The 17,883-nt window shown below is 50.1% G+C and overlaps 1 protein-coding gene across 3 annotated transcripts in view; it reads left to right on the top strand.

The window, feature by feature from the left end:
- Positions 1 to 17,883, top strand: part of CLCN4 (chloride voltage-gated channel 4) — a 78,512-nt gene that overhangs the window by 14,295 nt on the left and 46,334 nt on the right. The window contains exon 1 of one of the 3 annotated variants that reach the window (XM_060136811.1): positions 5,864 to 5,901. The exons of the other annotated variants lie outside the window; for them this stretch is intronic. The gene's annotated coding sequence lies outside the window, so the exon portion shown is untranslated. Of the gene's footprint in view, positions 1 to 5,863; positions 5,902 to 17,883 lie in introns of those variants that run through there. 3 annotated transcript variants of the gene reach the window in all.

The following is a 17,883-nucleotide window of genomic DNA, read 5'->3' as shown; positions in this document are numbered from 1 at the left end:
GTATCATTTTTTAAGATTGCACATATAGGTGATGTCATATGGTATTTGTCTCTGTCTGTCTGACTTACTTCACTGAGTGTGATCATGTCTAGGTCTAGATGGATGTAGTTTTAATAATGCTCCTTGTGGAGGAGAGATCGTGTATGCGGTGGGTGGAGCTTTTTAGGGTTAACGGATATTGTAACTGTACAGCAGGCTCAGCAAACACTGCCTCAAAGGTGCGGATGGTAGATGGGGGTGAGTAACGCAGGCCTCTGCCCTCAGGAGCTCAGAGGCAGCAAGCTTTGAAACAATGATTCCAGTTTATAAGTAAGATCTATAATCAAAATAGTAGTAATTAAAACACGACGGGAAGGATGCAGGGAAGGAAATGGAGTGGGGAACAGGAGTGGAATGAAGGGTTATAAGGGCCCCTGGTTGTTAAAGCCCGGTCTGCGGGCCAGCAGCAGCAGCAGTCTTCCTGGGAGCTTGTAAGAAATGCAGATTCTCGGGCCTTGCCCCAGAGCTGCTGAAGCTGAATGTCTGCACGCGGGACAGGGACCCAGCCCTCCCGATTTGCCAGGTCACCTGTTGCAATCAATAAAGTGTATCAGGGAGTTTTCCTGCGTTCTTGCATGGATGGCAGGTTTTACTTTGCCCATTAGTACAACTTACCCATTTGGTTTCTTTTAAGGGTCGTGCTTTGGTGTCATCCCTAAAACCTCTGCCTAGCCCTAGGTCACGAAGATTTTGCCCATTTGTACCGGGCGGTAAACATCACTCAGGGATTTACGCAGGCAAAGGCATCCCTGGTTGAAGAAAGAGAAAATGGCCTGCGATGCTGCCTTCATTTGGGTTCTTTCAGAAGCAGACCCTGAGACGAGGATTCTGGTGCAGGGCGTTTCTTGGGTGCTGCAGGGACCCTGGGAGGGGCGACTGGGAGAAGAAGGCACCCGTTAGAGCCTGGGCTGTTAATGCAGCTCCCCATGTGGGCAGCCGGAGCTTAACTGCATGCTTTGGAAACTCTAGGAAATGATGCTTGCAGTGTCACGAGCTCCCCAAGTCACCTGTGGGTTCACTGGGAGGACCTAGGGGACTCAGTGTATAGTTGTCTTCGCTGCTGTGACTTCCTCTGATGGAAGGATATAAAGCAAAATCAGCAAAGGGAAAAGGCGATGGGGCAAAGTCTGGAGGAAACCAGGCTCCGGCTGCCAGAGTCCTCTTCCCGTGGAGTCCCACAGGGATGCCCTTCCTTTTCCCACAGTGAGCTGAGGCAACACGGGTGAAGTGCTCTCTACCCAGGAAGCCTGTTAGTCTCAGTGCCCAGATTTCTGTTGGGGGGCTGGTCCTGTAGGCACTCTCTGTCCAGCTTGTATCAAAATTCCAGACTCCCAGAAGGAGAGCAGGGGTTCAGTATCAGTCACAGTATTTGGACAGCCAGTTTAGGTACCGCGAGCCATTCTTATCAGTTCTGGGGATGGTGTCAACCCTCCTGAAATCCACGTTCCCAGGTGCCAGCCGAGGGCCAGCCTTGCCAGCAGGCCTTCCTGAAGAGAGCAGTCTCTGGCCTGCAGTGCTAAGTCTTTTCTGCACAGGTATGAAACACATGCCTTGAAATGACCCCATTCAGGGGGCGAGGGAGTGGGAGTATTTATGCACCAGTTCCCGAGACATCGGTTAATACCTGCTCCCAGTAATGCTCTTCAGGCGTGCCACGCCAGCAGAGCCACCTTCCACGGGGCCGGAGGCAGTGACCTCAGGCACACACATACAGCTGGGAATCAGCTGGAGCTCACTGGAAGGTCTTGAGGGATATGGGTGGGGCACTGGGAGCATCAGGTACAGTAGTTATTCTAGAAATTGGGTGGGGACGACAGAGCCGTGTGTCCAGGGCAGTTCACATGCGTGTAGTCATGCGGCAGTATTACAACTGTGGCTGAAACGACCAAGGTCAAGGCTTCCCTCTAACTTCCTTGGGCTGTGGCAGGAATGCTGGGTAGGAGGCACCGGGAGAGCCATGGATGGGCACCTCCTCCCTGTGTCTGCCTGTTTCTTTCTCTTCTGAGCCTCCCATATGCATATATTTGTTTACTTGATGGAGTCCCATAAGTCCCTTTGTGTGTGTCTGAGTGTGTGTGTGTGTGTGTGTGTGTGAGCGAGCATTGTGGGGGCAGAAGATACTGGTATGTTTAACAGATGTTTGCTATAGCCTGAAACATGCATGGCAAAAGAAATTTTTTTTCTTTGTCCACAGCAGCACATTGGGAGACCCATGTCTGCTGTGTAATTTGAAGTTAGCTGTGAATTTGTATTGCATTGCATTTTTTTTTTTTTTTTTTTTTTTTTTTTTTTTTTTTTGCGGTACACGGGCCTCTCACTGTTGTGGCCTCTCCTGTTGCGGAGCACAGGCTCCGGACGCACAGGCTCAGCGGCCATGGCTCACGGGCCCAGCCGCTCCGCGGCATGTGGGATCCTCCCGGACCGGGGCACGAACCTGTGTCCCCTGCATCGGCAGGCGGACTCTCAACCACTGCGCCACCAGGGAAGCCCTGGATTGCATTTTTGAAGAGTGTCATGGTGTTGTGTGCACAGAGATCCAGGGCATGAATAAAGGCAGGCCGGCGTCCCCGCATTCATTTTAAGGTCCTGATTTCCTCCCGCGTCAGAGAACTGAGTGGATGGGGAGCTGGCCTGGCTGCCCTAGGAGGAGGGGCTGGGGGGAAAGGGTTTACACTGGATCACAAGTTCATGATGATGATCTTGGTAATGCAGCCCTTGAGTAGAGGTGTGACACTCTTCAAAGGCAGGAGCTCCAAGACTGCCCTCTTCCCCAACCCCCCTCCAGGATCACAATCTGCATTTTAATAAGACCCCAGGGGATTCATGGGCTCATCCCAGCCTGGTTCAGGGTCTCACCTGAGAGGCTGCACTTTGGAAGCACCTGGGGAGCTTTAGAAATGCTGATACCTGGGCCCCCCAGACCCGGATTTAACTACTCCGGGCTGGACCTGGGGTTGGGGGCCTTTGTGAAAGGCCCCAGGTGATTGGGCTGTGCAGCCAGGGCTGGGACCAGCCTGGAACCTGCTCACCGCGCCTCCGCAGAGCTCTCCTTTCTCAGCCCCCAAGACACCTGCCCTCCTGCCTGCCTCTGACCGTGGCTTCTTTTTTAAAAAATTTAATTAATGAATTTGGCTGTGTTGGGTCTTCATTGCTGCGCGCGGGCTTTCTCCAGTTGTGGCGAGCGGGGGCTACTCTCAGTTGCGGTGCACAGGCATCTCATTGCGGTGGCTTCTCTTGTTGCGGAGCACGGGCTCTAGGTGCGCAGGCTTCAGTAGTTGTGGCACGTGGGCTCAGTAGTTGTGGCTCACGGGCTCTAGAGCATAGGCTCAGTAGTTGTGGCGCACGGGCTTAGTTGCCTCGCGGCATGTGGGATTTTCCCGGACCAGGGCTCGAACCTGTGTCCCCTGCATTGGCAGGCAGATTCTCAACCACTGAGCCCCCAGGGAAGCCCCTGACCACGGCTTCTTAATCTGCTTGGGCCGTGATTCTGTCTCTGGCCCCCAGTCCCGCCTGGCTCCCCGCGTTTCTTCTTTTGAGATTCTTTTCCCATATAGGCCATTAGAGAGCACTGAGTAGAGTTCCCTGTGCTGTACAGCAGGTTCTTAACTGTCTGGTAGTGTGTGTATATGTCAGTGCCGATCTCCCACTGCACCCCTCCCTCTTCCCTGGGTTTCTGACTTCAGCCCGGTCCCTTTTCTATATTCAAAGTGTGGTCCGCAGACCGGCAGCAACATCTTGTGAGAAAATGCAGAGTCTCAGGCTCTACCCTGGCCATGCTGGATCAGAATCCGCATTTTAGCCAGCTGCCCAGTGCTCCAAATGTGTGGGAAGGTAGGAGAGGCGCTGCTCTCGCTGTCAGAGCGGGGAGAACTGGTGGGAGGGGCGCCGCTCTGGCCGTCAGGGCGGGGAGAACTGGTGGGAGGGGCGCCGCTCTGGCCGTCAGGGCGGGGAGAACTGGTGGGAGGGGCGCCGCTCTGGCCGTCAGGGCGGGGAGAACTGGTGGGAGGGGCGCCGCTCTGGCCGTCAGGGCGGGGAGAACTGGTGGGAGGGGCGCCGCTCTGGCTGTCAGGGCGGGGAGAACTGGAGGGAGGGGCGCCGCTCTGGCCGTCAGGGCGGGGAGGACTGGTGGGAGGGGCGCCGCTCTGGCCGTCAGGGCGGGGAGGACTGGTGGGAGGGGCGCCGCTCTGCCTGTCAGGGCGGGGAGGACTGGTGGGAGGGGCGCCGCTCTGGCCGTCAGGGCGGGGAGGACTGGTGGGAGGGGCGCCGCTCTGGCCGTCAGGGCGGGGAGGACTGGTGGGAGGGGCGCCGCTCTGGCCGTCAGGGCGGGGAGAACTGGTGGGAGGGGCGCCGCTCTGCCTGTCAGGGCGGGGAGAACTGGTGGGAACGGTGTCGCACTCGCTGTCAGGGCGGGGAGAACTGGTGGGAGGGGCGCCGCTCTCGCTGTCAGGGCCGGGAGAACTGGTGGGAGGGGCGCCGCTCTCGCTGTCGGGGCGGGGAGAACTGGTGGGAGGGGCGCCGCTCTGGCTGTCAGGGCCGGAAGAACTGGTAGGAGGGGCGCCGCTCTGGCTGTCAGGGCGGGGAGAACTGGTGGGAGGGGTGCCGCTCTGCCTGTCAGGGCGGGGAGAACTGGTGGGAGGGGCGCCGCCCTGCCTGTCAGGGCGGGGAGAACTGGTGGGAGGGGCGCCGCTCTGGCCGTCAGGGCCGGAAGAACTGGTAGGAGGGGCGCCGCTCTGGCTGTCAGGGCGGGGAGAACTGGTGGGGGGGCGCCGCTCTGGCCGTCAGGGCCGTGAGAACTGGTGGGAGGGGCGCCGCTTTGCCTGCCAGGGCGGGGAGAACTGGTGGGAGGGGCGCAGCTCTCGCTGTCAAGGCCGGGAGAAGTGGTGGCGTTGGCAGGAGCCAGGGAACCCGGCCTCAGGAACTGGAAGGCCTTTACTTATTCAGTTTCTCGGCTGTCGCTGTTGACATTGGCGCGGGCCGTTGTTTGCTGTTCGGCCGTCCTGCGCATTTAGGATGTTTATCAGCATCCCTGGCCTGTACCCACTTGATGCCACTCCCCGACCTCCCCCGCAATTGTGACATCTGAGAATGTCTCCAGGCACTGCCAAGTGGCTGCTTAGGGACACAGTTGGCCCTGGAAGGCCACTTTGGGGAGAAATGACCTGTGAATCCACATGGTTCAAAGGTCACCAGTTGACTCTGGGGCCCCCAAATATAACCCCTGCAGGGAAGTGCCCAAAAGGCTCGTTTGGTCCAGTTTTGAATTAAGGCAGAATTTCTCCGCCTCAGCGCTGTCGGCACTTGGGGCCGTCCTGGTCACTGTAGGGTGCTGAGCAGTATCCCTGGCCTCCACCCACTAGATGCCAGCAGCACCCCTGTCAGATGTGACAAAATGTGCCCAGTGACCCCTGGGGGCAGAATTGCCTGTTGGGTGCCACTGGTCCATCCATCTTTGGTCTGTGTCGCCCGGTCTCATCCCCCTGCTGTAGACCCGCCGTAGAGGTGGTGGCTCCCAGGGTAGCCACTCCCCTGGAAAGAGGGTCCTCCTTTTCTCTGTCGTCCGCATGTGGCACTGCATGGGTCCTCTGCTCGCCCCACAGCCAGTCGCTGTGCCTGGCGGTTGGAGACTGTCATTGGCCAGCCTGGGTCACGTGCCCACGGTGGGGAGGGGAAGCTTTGGTACCAAATGGAGGGGAGGGACAGTTCTGGGGAGCGAGAATGACCTGCTCTTGCATCCCTGTGCGGAGCTAGACGCTCGGCTGCACTGCCGTCTAGTCAGTAACCAGCTCGTCTAGCGAATGCCAGGTGCCGGCGTTTCTCTGCCTGTTTCCAGGCCACCTCGGAGGGCGCTCAGCCCTTTTACAGGTGAGCAGCCCAGGCTCGGCGGGGCTGGCGAGGCACCCACATTGGCCTGCAGGGCCCAGGTGTCCTAAGCCCCCATGCCCCCTTCAGCTTCTTCCTCCAGGCCTCCCTCCACGGGCCTGTCAGAGGGCTCTTTCAGAGCATCCTCTTCTTCTCCAAACACTTCTGCATCTCAAAAGAAAGTGAGCGTTTTTAGACAGCCCCGAAGTCCCTGCCCATCGAACTGGAGCTTTCCTTCCCTCCATAGTCCCCTTCTACCCAAACCTCCAGGACCGTGGAGAGTGGAGAAGGGCTTGTGCTCCAAAGAAAAATGACACTACTATCGCTGGAAGAAGGAACAGATGTGCTGGGCAAAAGCCACAAATGAGAATCGTGCCTAAGAAGCTGCATTTCCTGATGGGCAGCCCACATTTTCAAACACTTCTTCAAATTGCAAAGTATAGCAAACACGCCCCAAAGTGCATAACACCTGACTGTATGGCTTAATGGATCGAACACGAAGTCTCCATGTCACCACCTAACGTATAATTTATAGGATGCCATGTAGATGGAATCACACAGTGTGGATTCTGACGCGACTCGACTCTTCGGTCAGCAGGCTGTGTGAGACACACCCACTGCAAGCACACCTTGGGAAGCACTGGAGTCAGAGGGTGTGTAGAAGCCGAGAAGCCACTGAAGGTGACAGAGGAGTGGCCACGGGTCGGAGCGGGAATTGGCCTTGAGTTGCTCAGGGCACAGAGCAGAAGCCATGGGCTGTGGAGACAGGAGTTCCTGTGACCTGAGGCAGGAGCTGGGGCTAAAGGAGGCTGAGGGAAGGATGGCAGGTGAGGCAGGGCAGGGTACTGGTTGGAGCAGATGGAGAGGAGGCAGGCCCCGCCCAGTGGACTCAGCTGCCCCAGGCAGCAGGGCTGCTCACACAGCACCTTCTGGTGGCCCTGTGGTGCAGTGACACCCCCTCTGAGCCCCAGGGAGCCCAGGCTGGTGGCCTTCAGAGGAGCGGCCAGCACCAAGGAGCTGGCGGCCAGCAGACGTCAGCCCTGAGTTTAGTGCCTGCTGTAATCCATGCAGGTTGGAAGAAAAGTGACTTGTGATTGGTTGTGGGAGCTTCTGGAAAATCTGTAAGACATGAAGCTTTTTTCCATATATTTTGTTTTTAGTTGTCATCTAAGGCCTGGCTCTGAACTCAGTGTTCTGGGATCCTCTCCTCCTTGTGTCCTACTCCTTTCACAGTCTCTTGTGAGTATGTGTGACCTCTAGCTCTGATGGCCTTGACCACTTTGTCAAAGTGATGCTATGACCATATTCGTATTCACAAGCCAGGGGCATCTGGTGTCTTGAAGCATTTGGATAGCTAATTTGTTGGAGAAACTTTTCCGGTGGTAGGATATCCTAGAAACCTTGATGTGTATGTGTGTGTGTTAAGAACTACCTTTTATTCCCTTGCAGCTTCCAGGTTGAAACGTCGCTCGGGAGGTCCTGTGCTTGCATTTGCAGGGTCCCATCCTTCCCTTCCAGAATCCTGTGCAGGAAGGCCATGTCTCTTCATCTTTGTACATTCCCAGTGGATGGTGGTGCTTGCTCTGATGCTTCTGTTGGTAGGTGAGGCTTGACGGCCTGCCGGTGGCTCTGGCACTGTGGACAAGGGCCTGGCAGGTGGCAGATGGCCCGTGACTGCTTGTGTCAAGTAGCGCCCAGCAGCCCCCGAGCGCGGCCTGTTTCTGTAGGTCGCACGTCAGGGCACACAGGCACATGTCTTCTTTCTGCTCTGTCTGGGCTGCTCTGTGTTTCAACGACCGAAGGGCTGAGTAGACGAATTGTGACCGAGGCTGCATGGCCCCTGAGCTGAAAATATTTCCCATCTGGCCCTTTGTAGGAAACATTTGCCAAGCCCTGAATGGCAGTTGAGGTACTGTGAGGGCACAGGGAGGAGAAGGACGGCAAGGCCAGCCCACAATAGAATGGATAAACTCACTGGGGTCTGTTTGCACCATTGAATACTATAGGACAGGAAGTGGCAAAGAACGTCATCCCGTGGGCCAAATCCAGCTCACTGCCTGAGCCAAAATGAGCTAAGAATTGATTTTTATATTTTTTAATGATGGAAAGAAACTGAAGGAAGAATAATACTTGGTGACAGGTGAAGATTATATGAAATTCAGACTTCATTGTCGATAAATCGAGTTTCATTGCCACATAGCCCCAGCCATTAATTTGTGTATTGTCTCTGGCTGCTTTTACGTGACAGTGGCAGAGTTGAGTAGTCCCGACAGAGGCCACGTGGCCCACGAAGCTATAGATATTTACTCTCTGGCCCTTAATAGAAAAAGTTCACTGTTGTAGAGCATAGAGAATGAACGAACGATAGTTAGATAAACTCAACACCATGGGTAGATCTTACAACACAGCGTAGAACAGAAGAAGCTGGAAACAAAATGTCCCGTTTATATAAAGTTCAAAAACGGGCAAAATTCATCTGTGGTATGAGGATAGTGATTACCTTTACGGGTGGGGTAGGGGCCCGGAAGGGGCCGTGAGGGAGCTTCTGGGCGCTGGTCACGTTCTGTCCTTGATCTGGGAGCTGGTTATGTGCGTGAGCTCACTTTGTGAAAATTTGAGGAGGTGTACACTTAGGACTTTTGCCTTTTTATGGATAGATGTTTATTTCAATAAAAAACTTACTTAAGAAAAGTGATTTCAGTCTGGCAGCTCCTCAAAAGGTTAAACGTAGGCTTACCATATGACCCAGTAATTCTGTTCCTAGGTATCTACCCAAGAGAACTGAAAATACATGTCTACATGAAGGCTGGAGTGACCATAGCAGCATTAGTCACCATAGCTCCAAAGTGGAAACAGCCCAGATGTCCATCAGCTGATGAGTAGACAAACACAACGTGTGTATATCAAATACAACGGAGTATTATTCACCCATAAAAAGGAGTGAAGCACTGATGCTCCAACATGGACAAACCTTGAAAACATTATAATAACAGAAAGAGGCCAGACACAAAAGGCCGCATATGATATGATGCCATTTCTGTGACGTGTCCAGAAGAGGCAAATCTGTAGAGAAGGAAAGCAGATGAGTGGTTACGAGGGGCTGGGCCAGGAGAGGGACTGCTGTGGGCATGGGGTTACTTGTAGAGGATGAAAACTTCTGGAATTAGATAGTGCACCTCTGTAGCCAGAAGGAGAAGGTCCCAAGATGACAGCCACCTCGCCTGCTCTTTCGTGCTGCCCTTCCAAGCACAGGTGACTCGAAGGTTGACAGGGGGAAGGCCTGACTTTTCCACCAGGTAATCCAGACCTGCCGCCAGATCCAGGCCAGATGAGTAATGCAGAGCAGTTTCCAGAATGTAAGTAAAATGAGGACGTTAGATTTGCTACTTCTGTTTACTAAAATAGCAGTTGCACGAAAAGCAGGGCAAGTTGGAAGATTGTAGATAACTCACTTCCTGGACTTGCCCTGTGATTATGCCCAGGCCAGCCCCGGCCTTCCTGGTCTCTGTTTCCCTCTGGCTTGATTGGAGAGGAACAAGCATCTTCCTAGCACCTACTGGTGCACATGCGTTTCCATCAAGGACAGGAGCGTGGACTCTTGGCTTCTTGCTGGTTACAAGATCCCCCTGCTTACCTGGGGCTTGCTTTTTCTATGTTTTTAATAATCTTTTCTGAGTTGCACTTTTGGGTTCCCATTTCTAACTGTTAAGGGCAATAATGCTCACAGATATCACTATAGCTTTTGAGGATGTGAGATTATCACTCAGATGATCTCAATTTTGCCAACAGTGAAGAGTATGTTCTTTTTTCAAATGATTTTCTGCTCTGTAATGACTGATAGAAACAGCTGGCAGTGAAGACAGCTCTGAAATTTCTGGAAAGTTCCCTAGGCTTAACCAACATCTGTGCAGAGACAAAAAGTTTTGATGGGGCTTCCCTGGTGGCGCAGTGGTTGAGAGTCCGCCTGCCGATGCAGGGGACACGGGTTCGTGGCCCAGTCCGGGAAGATCCCACATGCCGTGGAGCTGCTGCTCCCGTGAGCCATGGCCGCTGAGCCTGTGCGTCCGGAGCCTGTGCTCCGCAACGGGAGAGGCCACAACAGTGGGAGGCCCGCATGCTGCAAAAAAAAAAAAAAAAGTTTTGATGAATTGAAGATTGTTTGCTTGTCCCCGAGCGTGTGGAAGGGGCTGGTACTAAGTTTCAGTCTCTGTGTCATCTGCTCTGGGTGGAAAGCACCTGAGAAACAGTCCAGCCCAGGACTGTAGTTTTTGAGAGGAGGGCGGTGAAGGTCAGTGGGGGTCAGCGGAGGTCACACAGCCAGATGGGATTCACGCAAATTTCTCGGTTAGTGGTCTTTTCACTTTGAGTAGATGTATTTCGTTTGAAAGAAAATAGTCTCTCATTAATGTAAACACTTTGAGGAGTTTTCAGGAGAAGATATTTAAAATGCCAGGCATAGATTCATGTTTTAATGGCCTCACGAGTTCTTGGTGAACAGAAATCGCAGCAGGTCCCCCAAAAGTTCAGTTTGACTTGCTTAATCTCCCTGAGCAGAACTGGAATCCATCAGGTCCCTTCTGTGAGCTACAGACATCAAAGGACTGATTAGACAAACTTTGGGAATGAGGGAACATGCAGGGTGGTAAGGAAAATGTGTTTTCATGAAACACTTAAGGGTTTTTTTTTTAAACATTATTATTTTTTTTTTATTGGAGTATAGTTGCTTTACAATGGTGTGTTAGTTTCTGCTGTACAACAAAGTGAATCAGCTATACGTATACATATATCCCCTCCCTCTTGGACCTCCCTCCCTGCCCCCACCACCCGCAGTCTCGCCCATCTAGGTCATCACAGAGCACCGAGCTGAGCTCCCTGTGCTGCACAGCAGGTTCCCACTAGCTATCTGTTTTACACGTCGTAGTGTATTCATGTCAAACCTAATCTCCCAATTCGTCCCACCCTCCCCTTCCACCCCCCTTGTCCACATGTCCATTCTCTATGTCTGCGTCTCTATTCCTGCCCTGCAAATAGGTTCATCTGTACCATTTTTCTAGATTCCACATGTATGCATTAATATACGATATTTGTTTTTCTCTTTCTGACTTACTTCACTCTGTATGACAGGCTCTAGGTCCATCCACATCTCTGCAAATGACCCAGTTTCATTCTTTGTTATGGCTGAGTAATATCCCATTGTATACATGTACCACATCTTTATCCATTTATCTGGTTTTTTTTAACATCTTTATTGGAGTATAATTGCTTTACAATGGTATGTTAGTTTCTGCTCTATAACAAAGTGAATCAGCTATACATATACATATATCCCCATATCTCCTCCCTCTTGTGTCTGCCTCCCACCCTCCCTATCCCACCCGTGTAGGTGGTCACAAAGCACCAAGCTGATATCCCTGTGTTATGCGGCTGCTTCCCACTAGCTATCTGTTTTACATTTGGTAGTGTATATATGTCCTTGCCACTCTCTCACTTTGTCCCAGCTTACCCTTCCCCCTCCCCATATCCTTAAGTCCATTCTCTAGTAGGTCTGCATCTTTATTCCCGTCTTGCCCCTAGGTTCTTCTGACTTTTTTTTTTTTTTAGGATCCATATATATGTGTTAGCATACGGTATTTGTTTTTCTCTTTCTGACTTACTTCACTCTGTATGACAGACTCTAGGTCCATCCACCTCACTACAAATAACTCAATTTCATTTCTTTTTATGACTGGGTAATATTCCATTGTATATATGTGCCACATCTTCTTTATCCATTCATCTGTCGATGGACACTTAGGTTTCTTCCATGTCCTGGCTATTGTAAATAGTGCTGCAATAAACATTGGGGTACATGTCTCTTTTTTTTTTTTTTTTTTTTGCGGTACACGGGCCTCTCACTGTTGTGGCCTCTCCCGTTGTGGAGCACAGGCTCCAGACGCGCAGGCTCAGCGGCCATGGCTCACGGGCCCAGCCGCTCCGCGGCACGTGGGATCTTCCCGGACCGGGGCACGAACCTGTGTCCCCTGCATCGGCAGGCGGACTCTCAACCACTGCACCACCAGGGAAGCCCTACATGTCTCTTTTTGAATTATGGTTTTCTCTGGGTATATGCCCAGTAGTGGGATTGCTGGATCATATGGTAATTCTATTTTTAGTTTTTTAAGGAACCTCCATACTGTTCTCCATAGTGGCTGTATCAATTTACATTCCCACCAACAGTGCAAGAGGGTTCCCTTTTCTCCACCCTCTCCAGCATTTATTGTTTGTAGGTTTTTTGATGATGGCATTCTAACTGGTGTGAGGTGATACCTCATTGTAGTTTTGATTTGCATTTCTCTAATAATTAGTGATGTTGAGCATCTTTTCAAGTACCTCTTGGCCATCTGTATGTCTTCTTTGGTGAAATGTCTATTTAGGTCTTCTGCCCATTTTTTTTTTTTTTTTTTTTTTTTTTTTTGCGGTACGCGGGCCTCACTGCCGCGGCCTCCCCCATTGCGGAGCACAGGCTCCGGACGTGCTGGCTTAGCGGCCATGGCTCACGGGCACAGCCGCTCCGCAGCATGTGGGATCTTCCTGGACCGGGGCACGAACCCACATCCCCTGCATCGGCAGGCGGACTCTCAGCCACTGCGCCACCAGGGAATACCTTCTTTTTCTTATTATTTTTTTAATTTTTTCTTCTGCCCATTTTTTGATTGGGTTGTTTGTTTTTTTGATATTGAGCTGCATGAGCTGTTTGTATATTTTGGAGATTAATCTGTTGTCGGTTGCTTCATTTGCAAATGTTTTCTGCCATTCGGAGGGTTGTCTTTTTGTCTTGTTTCTGGTTTGCATACTAAAAGGATCTTACACCATGACCAAATGGGATTTATCACTAGGTGCCATGATGGTTCAACATCTGAAATTCAACCCATGTGATACACTACATTAACAGAATGAAGAATAAAAATTACATAATCATCTCAATAGATGCAGAAAAAACATTTGACAAAATTCAATACCCTTTCGTCATTAAAAACATTCAACAAGCTAGGAAAGCTTGTTGAATATGAAAAGCCCACAGCTACCCTCATGCTCTATAGATCCTTTCTTGCCTTTAAGGATTGGATAAAAGACCTAGGTGTCCTTTGTGTCTTCCGAAGTCCCTGTGTAGGTAAATACGGTTGTGTAAGAGAGATGCTCTTTCTTCAGGATGGACACCTCCAGCGTGAAGTTCGATTCCATCCTGTCTCTGTTGTCAGCTGTGTTATCTGTTGCTGCAACTAACTTAGTTAGTTGTCCTCCCTTGTAACTAACTTAGCATCTTCATTTCTTCTCTCCCTTGGAGCCCACGTAAATCATACCTGTTAAACATTGTTATGATGCTGCTACATGACAACCCTTTCAGAAACACCTGGTGGCTTAAAACAATAACCATTCATTTTTCTCACGGTCTGCAGGTCAGCTGGGTGGTTTGATTGGGTCAAAGCCAGCTGCTCTTGGCTGGGCTCACTCATGAATCTGTGCTTGGTGAGCCTGGATGATCTAGGATGGCTTCAGTTGAGATGACCCACCTTGACTCCATGTGGTCGCTCATCTTCCAGCATGTAGCCTAGGTTTCTGCTCATGGCAGAAGGCCAAGGAAGAAAGCAGAGGCCGCGTCGCCTTTGGGGTCTAGACTCAGTACATGCATGCTGTCACTTCCACTGCATGTCCCAAGGCCAGCCCTGATTCAAGAGCTGGAGAAATAGACTCTACCTCTTAATGAAGAGGAGCCGCAAGGTCCCACTGAAAATGCTGTAGATGCAGGGACAGGTAGAGAATCTGAGCTGGTTCTGTGTTCAGTCCACCGTGTAGATCGGGAGTCAGCAAACGTTTTCTGTAAATGGCCGAATAGTAAACATTTGAGGCTTTGGGGGCCATTTGGCCTTTGTCATAACTACTCAACTGTGCCGTTGCGATGTGAAAGCAGCCATAGACAATATGTGGAGTGGGCATGGCTGTGTTCCTCTAGAACTTATTTACAAAGCCAGGCAGCACGCCGGATTTAGCCCACAGCCAGCAGTTTGCTGTGCTCTGACCTTGACGATCCAGACCAAGTAGGAATCTCAGATGCAGGATCTAGGATGCTGTCCTTCCTGAAATCATAAGCAGAGGTGTCATCTGCCAGCAGAAGTGCTCTTATTGGCGAGAAGAAATAAAACCAGGTGAGAGGAGCAAGGGCTCCCCTCTAAGGTGCAGATGACTATAGTTGACCCTTGAACAACGTGGGAGTTAGGGACACTGACCCCCAGCACAGTCGAAAAGCCGCATCCTGCTCTCACTGCCTCAAAACCAAAGGAATTGATGAATGACTCACCCAAGGGCAGGAAGCTGAAACAGTCTGGATAGAATCAGGACTCAAACCCTAGTTCTTGTGATTCTACATATTGGGCTCTCTAATCGAGCACAAACTTTTCCCCTCACGTAGGTAAAGATCTGTAAAACGAAAATACAGGTATGATATTTATCGAACTAAATCCACGTATAAGTGGACCCACCCAGTTCAAACCTGTGTTGTTCAGGGCTCAGCAGTCTTTGCATCCCTTTGGGTGCCATATTGAACTTACACAGGTTAAGTTTATTTCTCATCAAGTCCCTGGAGTTCATTCCATTTTGTTCCTGTGTTTGGCTGGATTCTCATTTCCTATCCATCTATATCTCCCAGGGGATCCCAGATAGAATTCTTTCCATTTTTATTTTCTTTTCTTAAATTTTTTGGCCATGCTGCACAGCTTGCGGGATCCTACTTCCTTGACCAGGGTTCGAACCCCTGCCCTCAGCAGTGAAAGTGCAGAGTCCTAGCCACTGGACCACCAGGGAATTCCCTCTTTCCATTATTTCTGACCTGGGTGCCCTCTTCTTACACTTCTGGTCCTCCTGTCTTTCTTAATCCGAGCTTCAGAAGCAAAGTCACCACCTCCTTCTGGGCCCCCAGGGAAAGCCTCCAATTAGATCTACGGATTAAATCATGTTTATTTTCCTTTACCAATTATGCGTCTGATCGTCAGGACCATGACATGCTCCACCAAAGTTTAAGGATACATTTGTTCTCCAGAGTGACTTTTTGTTTCAGTCATTATTGCCTGGAGTTGTTGCTTGACTAGAGATTTGGTTAAATTTCAGGTAACATGAACTTCTTTTTAATAGAATGTCCAAGTGTCTGCAATTCTTCGATCTGCTGGTTTGGTGTTTCTTACACGGGCTACCCATTGTGGGTCAGCAGCCTGCCATCTTCTTTTTCCCGTCAGAGATTTTCTTTACCACATATAATACAAGGCTATTACCGTCTTGCGTTTCTAGAAATGAAAATGAAATCTTTGCTTTCTAATTTTATTCCTTCCCTTTTATTAATTGGTTGCTACTGACTTCTGCAATATGATTCTTCCTTGGGCATTCATCAGTGGGTATAGTTTTCAGCTTGGCATGGCTCAGACTTCAAACTTTTTAAGTTTTAAAGTAGCAAAGTTGCACAGACAGTCAATAAATCAATAACTATCGCCATTTTATTGCTTGTAAGGTGATTACTCCACTTTGCCTGTAGCGACTTTTCAATTTGATCAAAATGCAGTTTTGTCAGGTCGTGGTTGAGTCCTCCAGATATAAAAATACATAAAGCAATTGAGAGAAGCCTGTGCTCAAATATTTTAATAACTACCCTTCACTTCTTAAACCATCTTATTCCGGCACTTTTGTGGTTCCCGTCGTATAATTCAAATTTCCATGCTCTTTGCCAAAGAAATTTTGATTTAGTGCCTATTCCAACCTCTTGTCTTTGTAAGAGTGTATTATTTTTCTTGCTAACTGGTGGTGAGCACTGGTCCTGCTGCAAAGAGTTTTCTCTGTGTCAAATTATTTCCTGTGTGATCTATAAATCAGGTTCTGATGGTGGTGTAACATGGAAGATGTCTTGGTTTATTTGAGATTGTTTTCCAGACAAGGGGAGGCAGAATAATAGGAGTGGAATTGTTATCTTAGGCAGGAAAGGAAGAAATCCTCCACTTTGCTACTGCCCTGGTAGCAGGCACCCTTTTGACTGTATTTTAAGGAAAATTAGAAGTGAGGGCCTGCACTCAGGGCTGCTTGCCCGGGGCAGTGTGCTGCCAGCCTGGTATGGTCTGTCTTAGTCTGTTCGGGCTGCTGTAACGAAATACCACAGACTGGGTGGCTTAGAAACACCAGAGGCTGGCAGTCTGAGATCAGGGTGCCAGCATGGTCAGGTGATGGTTCTTTTTCCAGCACAGATTTCCTGTTGTGTCCTTACATGGTGGAAGGGGCAGAGGAGCTCCCTGGGGCCTCTTTTATAAGGGCACCAGTCCCATTCTTGAAGGTACTGCCCTTATGACCCAGTCACCTCCCGAAGACCCCACCTTCTAATACCATCCTTTGGGGGTTAGGCTTTCAATGTATGAATTTGGGTGGGGAGACACACACGTTCAGACCATAGCGTGGCTCACGTGGCAGGTTGTCCTGCCTCCTTGTCATCCCCATGGCATCCCCCCGCCCCCGGAGCAGAGGACCACTCCCTCTGTGGATCACCTTGGCTCCCACCAGTGAGTTAAGTCTTAGCATTTTCACTCTGCTGTTGCTGTACGTCTCGAGTATCCGCAGAGGTTGTCTGCCTCAGTGGTCCGCTTTATCTCCCAGGAGAACCGGTTACTGGATTGACTACAGTGATTTGGTTTTGAGTGGTATGCCTCAACCCTGTTTCCCCCAGGCCTCTCATGTTGATGCCCTGCTTTTTGCAGAACGTGAGGTTTTCCAGAACTGGTTATAGTTGACCCTCATTATGAGCGGTTCCGTATTTGTGAATTTGCCTGCTCACTAAAATGTATTTGTAACATCCAGGGCAATACATGGGGCGCTTGCCTGGTCAGTGCACGTGCAGAGCCTCAAAAAGTTTGAGTTGCCAGGAATGCACGATCCCAGCTGAGGTTGGAGAAATTGGTGCTCTGCCGTCTTGTTTCAGTGCCCAGACCAGAAACAAGTGTTCTTTTCACAGTCTCTTTAGTGCCATATTTTTCGCATTTTTGTGTTTTTTTTATTGGTAATTTTGCTGTTTCCAGTGGCCTTGAAATGCAGGGCAGGAGTGTCTGTAGTGTTTCTAAGCACGAGAAGGCTGTGCTGGGCCTCATGGAGAAAATATGTTTGTTAGACAAGCTTTCTGCAACGTGAGTGACAGTGCTGTTGGCTGTGAGTTCAGTGGATGAACCAACGATATGTATTTGATAAGGTGTCTTTAAACAGAAACACACAAAACAAGGTTGTATATTGATTGGTTGCTGAAGATGTTGTGACCAGAGGCTCGAAGGAACCTAACCCTGTATTTCTCTTGGGGACAGTGATTTAGTACTCACTAATTCGGTGGCCATGGTGACTTTATAGCACAAAACTACCACAAATAATAAGAAAGTAACATTTGTCAGAAACAGACTCACAGACTTAGAGCATGAACTTACGGTTACTGAGGGGAAGGGTGGAGGAAGGGGATGGTTAGGGAGTTGGGGATTGACATGTACACCTGCTGAATTTAAAATAGGTAACCAACAAGGACCTACTGTGTAGCACAGGGAACTCTACTCAATATCCTGTAACAACCTAAATGGGAAAAGAATTGGAAAAAGGTACATGTATATGTATAACTGAATCATTTTGCCGTACACCTGAAACTATCACAACATTGTTAATCAACTATACTCCAATATAAAATAAAAAGTTAAAAAAAAAGAAATTAACGTTTGTGTCTCCCCAAAATTCATATGTTGAAACCTAATCCCCAATGTGATGGTGTTGGGAGGAGGGGCCTTTGGGAGGTGATGAGGTCATGAAAGCTGAGTCCTCATGGATGGGATTAGTGACCTTATAAAAGAGACCCCAGAGAGCTCCACCAGATGAGGACACAGCGAGTAGATGGCCATCTGTGAACAGGAAGTGGGCTCTCACCAGACACTGAATCTCTAAGTAAGTGCC

This window comes from Lagenorhynchus albirostris, chromosome X (genome assembly GCF_949774975.1).
Source record: "Lagenorhynchus albirostris chromosome X, mLagAlb1.1, whole genome shotgun sequence".
NCBI lineage: Eukaryota > Metazoa > Chordata > Mammalia > Artiodactyla > Delphinidae > Lagenorhynchus > Lagenorhynchus albirostris.
The sequence above is the reverse complement of the archived record's forward strand: the minus strand, read 5'-3'. Positions and strand labels throughout refer to the sequence as shown.